Here is a 13,758-nt window from a genome sequence, read left to right on the forward strand (position 1 = left end):
GAAATACATGGGTTTTTGTTGTTTCGTTCGTGTTTCATTGACGTCATGAATGCCCCGACTCGTTTCTCAATGGGTGAGTTCGAATAGCTTCCCTGGGTCGACCCCGGTGTGCTCATCCAAGTGGCGTATTTAATTTTTTCCAGGACGACCGTGGGCACTGATAATTACCCCACGTTCGTACTGAAAAAGTCGCTTATTTTTTTTCCAGGACGAACGTGTGCAGATACTAATTTTTTACCCACGTCCCACCTAGGAAAAAAAATACGCATCATCACGTGACCATTCTCGTAGTGACGTCAGAGTACCTCGGGCCAGCCCCCAAGTGCCCCTATTCAAAAGCGGGTCTTGGGGCTGGCCCGAGGTGCTCTGACGTCACCACGTATTTTTTCGTATTTTTTCCAGATGTAACGTGGGTAAATATCTATACACGTTCGTCCCCTAAAAAAAAATAGGCGACTTTTCCAGGACGAACGTGGGGCAGTTATCAGTGTCTACAATCGTCCTGGAAAAAAATAAAATACGCCACTTGGATGAGCACACCGGGGTCGACCCAGGGAAGCTAAACGAACGCAACCATTATTATGTTTTCCACATTGACATTGTTCTGTCACCTCGTCCTCAAAATAAGACCGGCTTCTTTAGTTTCTTGACTGCAGTTTCCATTTTGGGTAATAATATTCGGATAATCTTTTTGTTTTTTTGATTTCGGGTTTAGAACTTCATGTACTTGGCATCGCGTATTACCATGCATCTGGTGATCCGCTTTCTCATGAGCGAAACATTTGCAGAAATGCGAACCTTTTTAAACCTTTAAACTGCATCCGATGTCACGATACTTAGAAGATATAATAGATGGGGAACTTATGACGTCATCATGTGAGTCCCCTTTCAAAAAAATATTCGGAATTGAGGTAGAAACAGAAATCATTAGCTGATAAACAGTTGAGACTATTATCGTTATCGTTGGCGAGGAAACCTTAAGATAGAACGTGCGTATCACTGGTACATAGAGTATAACTGAACTTTATGAAAAACATTACGCTTCAAAGTGAGGAGGCAGGTATGTAGCGCCCTCGAGTGTTGCTTTAGGGAAAGTACACAATGCATGAAATAGCGGGGGTCTAAACGCACGACACAGAAGTTCTTCGATATTAAAGCAGGCCCTGGATAAGGAGATTGTTCAATGCTATATGGACTGGCAAAAGCCTAGGCCTGTGACTTGGGTGGTGTTCAAGTGACCCGGGTTAACAATAGCGACCTTCCGATTTTCGGGACGGTAGCACACAGGACGGTAAAAAATTCTAAGCGTGTTTTTCCCCAGGGAAGATGAGGCTACTTAGCATCAAGCACCCACTTTCTGGTGTTGTGCAACTCCATTCAAGCGTGCATGCACTGACCGAGCTTTCGATTTCGCTCACACTCCCGTCCTATATGTAAGCTGTTTTGATTTGTAGCGCTGTGGACGGCCGGCCCCGGGCGGACCATGGACCATAGACCCAGCTCATAGCTCTATGCATGGAGATGTAATACATTCAAGTACATGTAAATAGAGGGTACTCTAAACACGCTTGGTTGGTTGCGCCCATGTGAGAAAGAAGGTACATGTACAACGTCCATTGATGCTTAGTGGCCTCATCTTTCCTGGGAAGAAAAATTAATACACTATGAGGTATTACTGATTGTACATAATAGATATCAGTGTAAGGGAGCAGGAAAATCGATCGACGCATGCGCCAATCTGAAGTAGTCTCCGTCGTGTAGAGATTGGGAACGCTATTTTGGTGATACACGTTGTATGGTGTGGGAGCCTTGTGATAGACTTGATTCAAGCCCCGTTCTCGTGCGAGAGATCCTAAAAATCATATCCGACTTCAAAATGTAGTTATTGTGGTCCCGATAATGGTCAGGCACAGGGGGGGGGGGGGGGGGGGGGCTAGGTTGGGGAATGCCAACCTCGCCAAAGGTGTCTGTCTTTAGGCGATGGGACATAAAATAGAAGGACTCTCACGGGACAGGGACTTGAATCAACTCTATACCACCATGCGGTCCTAATTAACGGGAGCACTCGAGCGTGAGCATACAGACAACTGTCTTATGCTTTCATCCGTCCTGTGTGCTCCGTGCCGAAAATCGAAAGCTCGCTAGTATGGCGAGGAAACGGTTTTCACTTTCCGTCAGAACATTCTTTAATTTTCAATAAGATCATTTCTGAGATGGAGAGAAACTTGTTTACAAAGGTTACATTTTAACATATAAATAAATGTTCCATAATAATGTTTACGCACTGGGTGAATATAGAAGGGAAATAATTAAGAAGTAATTACCTAAAATGGAGAGGAATAAAACGACATCCACATTTCTTGAGTCCTCCACTGTGAGTGTTTCGAACGCGTCGGTGGGGGCGCATCGACCTGGTTGGCAAAGGGTGCGTTCGTTAAGCTTCCCTCGGTCGACCCCGGTCTGCCCCGGTACGTTCGAACAGCTTTGACGGGACTCACCCAGGTCAGTGCCCTGCTTGTGGGATGGGTCACTTGGGGTGACCTGAGGTGCATGCCGTCACCACGAGAGGGCGAAATTATAAAGGCACCGGAACCATTTTGGTAATCGTCAAAGAATTGGTGTATCTCAACTTAATGAATAGCATAATATCAAGCCTGAGAAAATTTGGAATAAAAATGGGTCGTCAAAGTTGCGAGAGAATAATGGAAGGAAAAACACCCTTGTCGCACAGGTCGTGAGCTTTCAGATGCCTTGGATTTGAAACCTCAGCCGAGGTCTCTTTTTATATTCAGTTCAAATATTTTAGCGGAAACTTACTTCTTTCTCACAGACTTGCTTTTCTGCCTCCAGTGCAACCACAGTACAGCAACAACAGTCAATGATTGTAAACCAGCTATAAGACTGAAAGCCACCGTGTAGTTTCCTATGGTGTCATAAGTCAAGCCTGCTGGACACAAAGACACGAAACAAAATGAGACACGGATAGTTTTGTATGGTGGCGCAGAAAGTTTAGGCAAAATATTGGGGAATCGTGCCTTTGCATGTGCGTTGTGACGTGAACTCTGACTCTGTAGAACCACCCCCCTATCCATAAGTATTATCGACGTCTTATGTAGCGCACGTATCTACAAACAAGGTACTCAAGGCGCTGAGTGTTTTGTACAAACTTTTACAAAGATAGGTACTATTGCAGTGATGAGTTTTGAGACCCAATTATGTAGCACCGTTAGGGTTCACAAGGTCAATAAGAGAAGAGCTTTGGAATATTCGACAATCGGAACTTTCAATCAGACCCCGATTCAACCACCTGGAAGCGGCCTTTCACTTTTTGACCTGGGCCGAATTTCTTAGAGCTGCTTAGCACAACAATTTGCTTAGCTAGAAATTTCTTCCTTGATAAAAACCGGATTACCAACCAAATTTCCACGTGGTTTTAAGGATAAGCAAACAACAGCTCAAATAATACTGAACAAGCAATATGCAACAAATGGCAATTTGGTTGGTAATCCGGTTTTTATCAAGGAAGAAATTTCATGCTAAGGATATTTTTGTGCTTAGCAGCTTTATAAAATTAGGACATGTAATCAGAGGTGTGGACTCTGATTCAACTACTTGGATTTAGACATCAATTCAGATTCAATCATTATGACTTTGACTTGGACTCGACCCAAAATACGCAAAACTCAGACTAACACTCCACAGTTATGACAATTTGCTTTAAGGCAAGATAGAAAGTTGCCAGAGATTTGGATATTAAACTATTGGGTCTTTGCAGATCTTTAATTAAACACAGGTAGAATAAACATTAAATTGCCTTAAATGTTTTGTTCCACAAAGAGATGGCCCTTTAGACAAATATATTTCGCTTGAAATATTTCGTTTATGTTGTAGAATTGATAATGTACCATCACAAACCCAACACTAATCTGCCGTCCTATATAAGTAATAATGCGACTTAGGACAAATGCAGTATATGCCTTGACTTTGCGAGAACAACTATGTAACTGTCGTGAAGCCTACAGGAATTGCACCTCCAGGATTATGGCTGCCTTGAACAGGTTGAACACCAGATGCATCAGTTGTTGTTGGGACCGTCCAAGTTGGATTTGCCGATGTAGTCCTAAAGTCACCCGGGCATGTCAAACTTGGTACTGTATTGTCAGTTCCTGTAAGGGGGAATTAAGCTTAATTAAGGATGAGGAATTCTAACAGTTCCGCAACAAGAGGTTAAGTTAATTTGATATAACAACATTGAACAATCTACCCCTAGCATTAAAGGCAGTGGACACTATTGGTAATTACTCAAAATAATTATTTGCATGAAACCTTTCTTGGTGACGAGTAATAGGGAGAGGTTGATGGTATAAAACATTGTTAGAAACGGCACCCTCTGAAGTGCCATAGTTTTCGAGAAAGAAGTAATTGTCCACGAATTTGATTTCGAGACCTCAGATTTAGAACTTGAGGTCTCGAAATCAACCATCTAAACGCACACACCTTCGTGTGACAATAATGTTTTTTTCTTTCACATTCATATCTCGCAAGTTCTATGACCGATTGAGCTCAAATTTTCACAGGTTCATTATTTTATGCATACGTTGAGACCCACCAACTGTGAAGGCTAGTCTTTGACAATTACCAATAGTGTCCACTGCCTTTAACCGTAATGATAAATACAGCTGGTGCTTGGTTTTTAGAACCAGTGGTTTCATTGGATACAAAGAGAGAGGAATGTGGGTGCAGCTGACAAAATCACATCGGACCAATCAAAACAAGGTACTTTCGTCGTCTGGATGTAGTGTCCAAAGTATAAATGATTTGAATGCATATCTACGTGCGCAATGAATGTAGGTGAAAGGTGATTAGATGCCACTCTCTGGCGTAACTCACGAGGCTCGAAGTGTCACGTGTTATGTTCATGCTAGTTATTTGTTGTTATGTTTCCTTAAAGGCAGTGGACACTATTGGTGATTACTCAACAAATATTAGCATAAAATCATACTTGGTAACGAGTAGTGGGGAGGGAGCTGTTGATAGTATAAAACATTGCGAGAAACGGTTTTCTCTGAAGTAACGTAGTTTCAGAAAAGGAAGTAATTTCCCAGGAATTTGATTTAGAGACCGTAGAATTAGAATTTGAGGCATTAAAATCAAACATCTGACAATGGTGTTTGTTCGTTCATAATTATCTTGCAACTTCGACGACCAATTGTGCTCAAATGTTCACAGATTTGTTATTTTATGCATAGGTTGAAGAAGTGCGAAGAATTGTCTTTGACAATTACTAGTCTTTAAAGGAACTGGCCTACTATGTTATTGCCAATAAGGATGTTAGCAGTTTTTTCAAAACTGAATTGAATTGAATTGAGATGAATACCTGTAGTTGACACATATACCAAGAACGTGCAATTCGTCGCTTGACTTGATGGATTAATCCACCTGTATGTTACTTCTGTAACACCCACTGGAAATGTGGTATTTGGTGCGTGGGATCTCCATGCCCTGCGAACAATGCTGCTGCTCTCCACAGGTTCAGGTTCAATCCAGCTTGCAACCCCTTGAATACTACTTCTGTCTATGCTGATGAAAACGTCATTTGGGCAGGTCTGTATTTGCGGAGCAGCGTCATCCAATACTACGAAAAAGGGAAATAAAACAGAGATACTTAATTAAGCCTTCTCCAACATTAAAGGAACATTACAGAATTGGCTTTTGCTTACAAAACAGTTGCTGGCAGTGTAGGCACTTTAATTAAAACCACATATACATAAACTGACAAACCTGTAAAAGTTCGAGATCGATCGGCCATCTGGGTCACGAGAAAATAGTGAAAAAAACGATTACAAATTTTGCTTTGCATCGATGCCAAAATAAAACTCAATATATTTCAAGGGATGTTTTCAACTATCGTCATCATTTGACCGTGTAATTTTTATGTAAATCTGCGATCTTCACGATTTTTGTTTTTACACCAATCGTTCCATTAAGTTTCTGGTTTCATCTTCCTGCTCATTCTAGATCAATTGACCCAAAAAATGAGAAAAATACTGGGCCCATAAATAAAGGGGCAAGTAATTAAATTATAACAACGTAAAAAAGTCAACATTATTTTGTTCATACGAAATACAGTTGTTCCCCCCCAAAAAACTATTTTGTCTCGAAATAATTCCATCTCCTTTAAAAATATTCCGTTCGAACTTTGGCATTAGTATTTCAAGGGGACGAATTTATATTTCGAGGAAACAAAAGTAACTCAACCCTAATTGTACATTTTCAATGTTTATGTTTACCTGTCCCTTTAGGGGCCCCGTAGATTTTCAATACTCTGCATGAATACTAGTAACGCTTATCAATTTTTCACTAGTGTTTTTTTTTGTCACATTTGTAACTTCACTCTCACCTGGTATTGCCACAAAGAACGTGCAAAGTGCAATATTTGCCGGGCCTGGAGGAACCGGGTTGACGATAAACTCATACCCAACGGTGGTATAAACCCATATGGGAATTGAGTGGAAGTGGTTTGTCCGTACAGGCTTCTTGAAGAATCTGCCGGTGTAGCACTGCCATCAAGATCGAAAGCAGAAATAGTGTGCCAAGTAGCAAGGCTTGTCCCTGAGGTGGTAGCTCCCTCGCTCCCTCTTATATATTCCATCGGACAATTGAATACTTGTGGCGGTATAATGTCTGTGGTGAACAAGTAAATAAGACAAGTTATTAAATAATGCATTACGGCCAGTTACCTTAAAACCCGAACAAGGGTGAATAAGTAAATAAGACAAGTTATTAAACCATGCATTACGGCCAGTTACCTCAAAACAACCTGAATCTCCGCGGGATCTACACTTTCTCATCCATTCTCATAAACTTAAACTATTCCTGTGACGTCACTCTGATGGTGAAATGGTGCTGCCATTCTGCTATGTAATCAATAGGAAATAGTTTAATAACAATACAATCCTTGCCACTGTCTTATTGTCAACAGCCAATACATGTGAATACCAACTTGTATTATTTTGAAAGTATTTGCGAACAACGGTTGGAGTTTTGTCAGCTGGTGATATTTGCCATGGTCAATTCTCATGCGCATTATGCAATGACAGGCTCATTTAGGGAGGGAACATTGTTAAACGTATGGAGTATGCGTCAGTTAGGAATGCAAATGTTACGCAATAATACAAAATGATTTTGCCATACTAGTTTACCACTAGGCTTAAATGAATGAGACAGTACCTTGAGCATTAGCGTGGTACACAGACAGAAATTCCACTTCCGCTTCAACATCTGTCTGGTAGGTTTGAGGCAGCAGTGTTGTAGCTGAGGCCCCGATAGCCTGAGACTGCAAGACCGAGCCGGAGACGGGGAGGGCTGAGGGGGGACAACGAGCCAGAGACGGGGTAAATACCAAAGCAACGCCGCGCCGATGAGCAGTAACACTGTGCCGATGCTTCTTTTTAAGAAAAGATGATAGCAACACTTTTTACCCCTATAGCTGAGCTTGGCTGGGCGTCACAATTTCGCAAAATGAAAAATTATTCAACCGTTTCAGTTTTCCCTAAAAAAACAATTAATAACTAAAGACTGCATGTGCACGTAGTTGAGCTGACATAAAGGTATGCATTGTTATTCGAATCAGTATATCGACCGCGACCTTCAAAGAAGAACACTTCCCGATGACAAATGAAAGTTAGATTGTTCCTTTATAGTTTGTGTCCTGTTCTCGTTTAAGTGTGAACTTCCGTGATGTAAGGGTTATAATAACCGTTATTGTCAGATTATCAAGGTCTTTTGATTCAATGGATGTGACAAACGAACGGAGCCCAATTTCATGGCTCGCCTACTATTTTCTTATATACCAAGACAACGACCGATATCACGACCAGATTGGGGAAACCGGTAGGGAGACCCCCAACACGTAGGCCTACTGCTGCGCTGACGTCAGATGTTGTGCCGAATTCCATAGAGAGCTTACTCAGTCAAATTCCACACCAACATTTCATGGAAGTACATCCACATGCATACTTAGGGAGGTTAAGCTGCACGTTAGGCGAGCAAAAACGCGAACGTCAACTTGAGAATTTTGTGAGTGTAAAATCTCGCGTTTTAACCATACGTGAAGTTACCACTTTGTACGCCAGGTGCGTATTTGCAGACGCCATACGTGAGCATGCAATAAGCCCAAAGTGGTGACGTCACCTAGAAACGGCACAATTTTCTGACGGGGGTGACCTGATGTGCGTGCCACGACCACGAGAGGGCGAGTGTGATCGTTCGATTAGCTCTTGTCAGGGGCTTACCCGAGTGAGCAAAGCGGTGTCGACCCAGTGGAGCCTATCGAACGCGCCCTTTAATAGTCACTGCTCTTTTATCAAATGGTATCATTGTATCCAATGGAATCACTTGATCGGAACAGCAGCCAAGTCTAAACCGCCCCTGCCGCCAACCCCATCGTGCCGGCCACTCAAGCGAGAGCGCCCTAGTCCACGGAATGGTAGCTGTCATGGCGGCGTTCATGAACCCAACAGACCTTTCTTTTGCAACGTCACAGCCCGAGTTTTTGCCAACCCAGATTGGAAAACTATGGAAAACCATAAGTGCAAATCAAGGAGAGATCGCTATTGTTGGTAACAATGTAGCCAACCTTGTTAATTTTGTTTAAAACAATACAACGTATCATGAGAGGTATTTTATTTCATTGCAAATTTGCAGACAATGTTGATTTTTGTTAAAACATATGTTAAGACACAGGGTGTCCCCCCCAAAAAACTATACACTTTTGAAACGGCTGCCGACCAAAATAATATATTACAATGGGTCAAAAAGTTGATATGTATGAATAGCTTATGTACCCAACTTTCACATGACACCGACGCACAGTGGGCCAGAATGGGATGAAAGTGCGCCAAAAATATAAATCATTAAGTTTTGTGCAGGAATGTTCACCTACTTAGCTTTTCCGACCCGTAGAACCCAATGGTGATAACTAGATCGGAGTATGACGTCAGAAAAATACCGATTTTTGATTGGTCCTGATGTAATGGACTGTTTATCACGGTAAAATTGTGACTAACTGCTTGCATCTGTGAATAATTCTAGGCAACCACGACAAGAGTTTTCAATGTTTGATGCATCATCAACAGAACTAACAACTTCAAATAATCGCTTTTTTGGTAAAGACGCCATTGTGCACTGCGGCAGTATCCCTCATCACAACATATGAGACACCAAGTACATTGAAATTTCAACTGCGCAATCAGACATAAATAGGGGTATCATATTGCACCTTTCCGGCGAGCGCAGCCTTGCTCGGGTGTCGTGTTTCTCAGTGGAGCGCGCCATACGTAATAATCAGAAAAGGGGCGAAAACGTACAGTGATCGCTTCAGAAAAAATGCTCTAAAATCATGTATCGCAGGTTGTCGCAGCTAAATTTGGTACCAAAATGATGCAAACAAGATGCTCTATTAGAAATGAGTAGACTTTAGGCAGCAATCGACGGCAATCTTTAGTTACTGTATTGCTGAACACAGAAAACGTAAATTTCATGTCAATGTTGACACAACTGTCAGCATTTATTCATAGAAAACTTCAACAAAAATAAAAACTGATTTAATTTCCTTCAAATATGAACCCTAAACTAGAGCCAAGTGAAAGTTTAGCTCCGTAACACAATGCAAGGTGTCTAATTTTGCTTTATGAAGATTTTTGCAACTATTTTCATTTTATGGCCAATTTCTGTGAATTTACATACCTTTAAGAGGTCAATGACAAGTCAATATATATATTTTTTTGCGTAATTTCCTCATAAAGTGGTCCCTTGGGGTATAAGCAACCTCAAAAGTGTTGAACAAGTTAAAACTAGCAGGGTCACGTTTCCCCCTTTTTGGCGCACTTTGGTTTCGGCCTGGCCCACTGTGCGACGAGTTCGAAACAGTTCATGCTCGGGTGAGCACTGCTCACTTATGTAAGCCCTTTGGCGCTTACACAATTCAGGGTGATATAAATTCATGTTTACTGCGAACAGTTTGGGTTTGCTGAGTGTTATAAAAAACAAATTGGGGGGAGGGGGGGCTATTAAACCGTTTTTGTTGTATGCTCGAGTTAACAGGAACCGCATATGTTTTCTTGTAGCATTTTAACTTTCCCTGGTGGACTCAATGGTATGTTCATGGAAGTCCGGACGGGGTGATGGTACAAACTGTACATCTGAGACTATGAACACAAACTTTCAGCCCACCTTTTCAGGAATAAAAGAATGCTAAAAGGCAGTGGACACTATTCGTAATTACTCAAAATAATTATCAGCATAAAACCTCACTTGATAGTGATACAGGTTGACAGTGTAAAACATTGGCACAAACGGCTTCCTCTGAAGTGACGTAGTTTTCGAAAAAGAAGTAATTTTCCACGAATTTGATTTCGAGACCTCAAGCTTAGAATTTGAGCTGTCGAAATCAAGCACCTGAAAGCACACAACTTCGTGTGACAAGGGTGTTTTTTATTTCATTTAAATCTCGCAACTTCGACGACCAATTGATCTCACATTTTCACAGGTTTGTTATTTTATGCATATAATGAGCTACACCAACTGGGAAGACTGGTCTTTGAAAATTTACCAATACAAATTCTTATACCGATCCCCATATAAGCAGGTTTCAGAGGTTAGTACATAATTAACTAGCCTCTGAGACCTGGTAATTGAAACAAATCTCAAGAAATAGGTCCTGGAGGTTAGTATACAAACATATACTAACCACTGAGACCTGGTAATTAAAAATAAGGGAATCAATGTGTGGTGAAGAGGTTTTCTACTATAGTGGTTTAATCCCAACGAGGCATGGTTCTAGATAATTTTACCGAGACGAAGTCGAGGTAAATTATAAAGAACCAGGCCTCGGCGGGTTTAAACCACTAGTTTGAAAACCGATTCAACACACTTTGATTCCCATTCATAAATACCTTTTCGGTCAAAAACATCATCACTTTTTGGTCAAAAAGTAAAATAAATTCAAAAATTATAAATTGTTTAATGATTTCTTTCAACACAACAGCCCTCCAGCTATGAAATGGTGAAGCCCTCCGCCGCCCTTGGGTAAAAAATCTCCTTATAAGGGAATGCTGCGCGCGTTGCGCATATCGCGTGATGTGGCACACTGTTTCAGCCGTTGCTCTCGACCAATAGGAATGAAAAAACTATCTTATAAGAACATGTGCAAGGTTGCGTGTCACGCCCATGAATTAACACTTTTTACCGGTCATAAGAAAGGTTTATACACACCCACGTGACACGGTCTCCACCAATAGGAATAGCGAAACTGTCTGAGGTATTTATGAATCATGATTAATACATTCAAGTTCTGTTTCAAATTTCTGTATCCATCCCCATGTTAAGAATTAGGTCATGGAGGTTTAGTACAAAAACATACTAACCACTGAGACCGTGATATTCCTCCCCATGTTAAGACATTTAAACGCTTTTCATTCAAATTTTGAGCAGACAACTTATATTGTTTAATGTTTATACAATCATAACCACACTACTGCACAGTGAAATGGTTCGTTTAAAATGCTTTCTGTGACCGAACGCTACTGCCACAGTAGGCGTCTGTAGCCAAGAGTTGTTGTTTATTAATTGTGTACCTCTTTTTATTGATAAAGCAGTTTGCAACAGCAAATTCTAGGCCTCAAAAGAGTGATTTTTAAGAGTGATTTACACAAAACGCACAATACATTTCCTTTAGATAACGCTCGTTCTGTAGTCGAATTCAGTCAGCTTCTTGATTTCACAATGTGTTAAAGGCATTGGAAATTGGTTATTATTCAAAATAATTATTAGCTTAAAACCTTTTAATTGGTAACGAGTAACGGGCGAGGTTGATGACATAAAACATTGTGAGAGTAAACTCTCCCTCTGAAGGGACGTAGTTTTCGAGAAAGTATAACAATTTTCCACGAATTTGTTTTCGAGACCTGAGAATTTGATTTTTGAGGTCTCGAAGTCAAGATGAAGGCACACAATTTTGTGTGACAGGGGTGTTTTTTTCTTTCATAGTTATCTCACAACTTCGACAGTCAACTGAGCTCATATTATTTTCGAAGGTTTGTTGTTTTATGCATATGTTGAGATACAGCAAGTGAGAAGACTGGTATTTGACAATTACCAATAGTGTCCTGTGTCTTTAAGTCTCCCCTCGTTGCCCTCGAAACCCTTTATGCAATTTCCCCGAACATATTAAAACTTGTTATTATTATTTTTGTATGATAGACTTAGCAAATGGCACACCATTCAGATTGTTTGTATGAACTGTACGGCTGAAAAACCTTTATCGCTTACCAGGGTATCATTTGCGAGGGGTAATAGGTAACAATACAGTTTTTCAAGCTGTTTGGTCCCATGTGTTGTGTAACGCATGTAAAAGAACCCAGTGCACTTAACGACAAGAGAAGGGGTTCGCCCCGGTGTTCCTGGTTGTGGCTGCTTAATGTGCCGTAGCACCTTGTAAACCCTTATAAGGTGCTAAATAATTGGGTCTCAGAATTCATCACTGCAATAACCTATCTTTCTGAAAGTTTGTATATACTCAGCGCCTTGAGTACCTTGTTTGGTAGATACGTGCACTATATAAGACTTCAATATTATTATTATTATTTATCATTGCTGCCTTTGAGAATATGACCTTCAACGGATCTCGGCACGTTTGGTAGTTCCACAAAACAAATATTTACTTAAAAACTTACTTGGTAACGAGCATTGGAGAGCTGTTGATAATATATTGTGGGAAACGACTCCCTCTGACGTAATGTAGTATTTGAGAAACAGGTAATTTTCCCTAAAATCATAAAAGACTTCTAAAGCTACGAATTTTATTCTCATCTGAAAGCACACAAATTCGTCCAACAAGGGTGTTTTTTTCTTACATTATTATCTCGCAACTTCGATGACCAATTGAGCCCAAATTTTAACAGGTTTGTTATTTTATGGTTATGATGGGATACACCAAGTGATAAGACTGTTTTTTGACAATTTTATTACCAAACGTGTACCCTCCCTTTAAGGTGCACGCTATCCATTCACAAATTATTAATCCTCAAATCAACCAATGCCAAAAGTTTAAATTATTTGTACCTTTTTTGTCTTCCTATATTTTGTGCAAAATAAAACATGGCGTCAACATACATCACAATATAGTTTGTTTGTACCATTGTCGGATTCAATTACACCTGTGTGAATTATTGAAAGGTGCAGCGGGTATTATTTTTAGGCCATTTTGCCAGTTGTTGACTCACAAAGAACTTGCCACGGTCGCTGCGTGTGACGTTCGTGTGAGGGAGGTCAACATTTTAACCTACTTCTACACTTGTTATTGTTGTAATTTACTACACGTCTCATTCGGGCTGTTGTGGCTTTTCGTGAAATCGCAGAAGCGATTAAAGAGATGAAAGGTCTTCTTGCATTTATGACGTTGGAATGCTAATTAAATTGGTTGATAACGTGTTCGTTTACCATTTAAATTTGTCAAGCAACTGAAAGCACACAATAATTAAAAAAAGAGGCTTTTTTGTTCTTTCAATATTTTCTTGCAACCTCGATTACCAATTGAGTAAAAATTTTCACAGTTTTGTTATAATAGGAATACTGGTCTTTGAAGGTGTCCAATTAACCATATTTTTATTTTCACCATAATATGAAAATGGTGGCGATATAAAGTGACCCTCACAAAACCCACTACAAGGCTGAATGAAGGGGTGTTAAAGCGCATAC

The 13,758-nt window shown here is 40.5% G+C and overlaps 1 protein-coding gene across 1 annotated transcript in view; it reads right to left on the reverse strand.

Annotated features, from left to right (window-relative positions):
* The window catches only part of LOC117290121 (fibropellin-1-like), a 33,510-nt gene extending 31,130 nt beyond the window's left edge, over window positions 1–2,380 (reverse strand). The window contains exon 1 of the mRNA XM_033771377.1: window positions 2,325–2,380. The gene's annotated coding sequence lies outside the window, so the exon portion shown is untranslated. The remainder of the gene's footprint in view (window positions 1–2,324) is intronic.
* Window positions 2,381–13,758: the final 11,378 nt, after the last annotated feature.

Source organism: Asterias rubens, chromosome 5 (assembly GCF_902459465.1).
Source record: "Asterias rubens chromosome 5, eAstRub1.3, whole genome shotgun sequence".
NCBI classification, from domain to species: Eukaryota; Metazoa; Echinodermata; class Asteroidea; order Forcipulatida; family Asteriidae; genus Asterias; species Asterias rubens.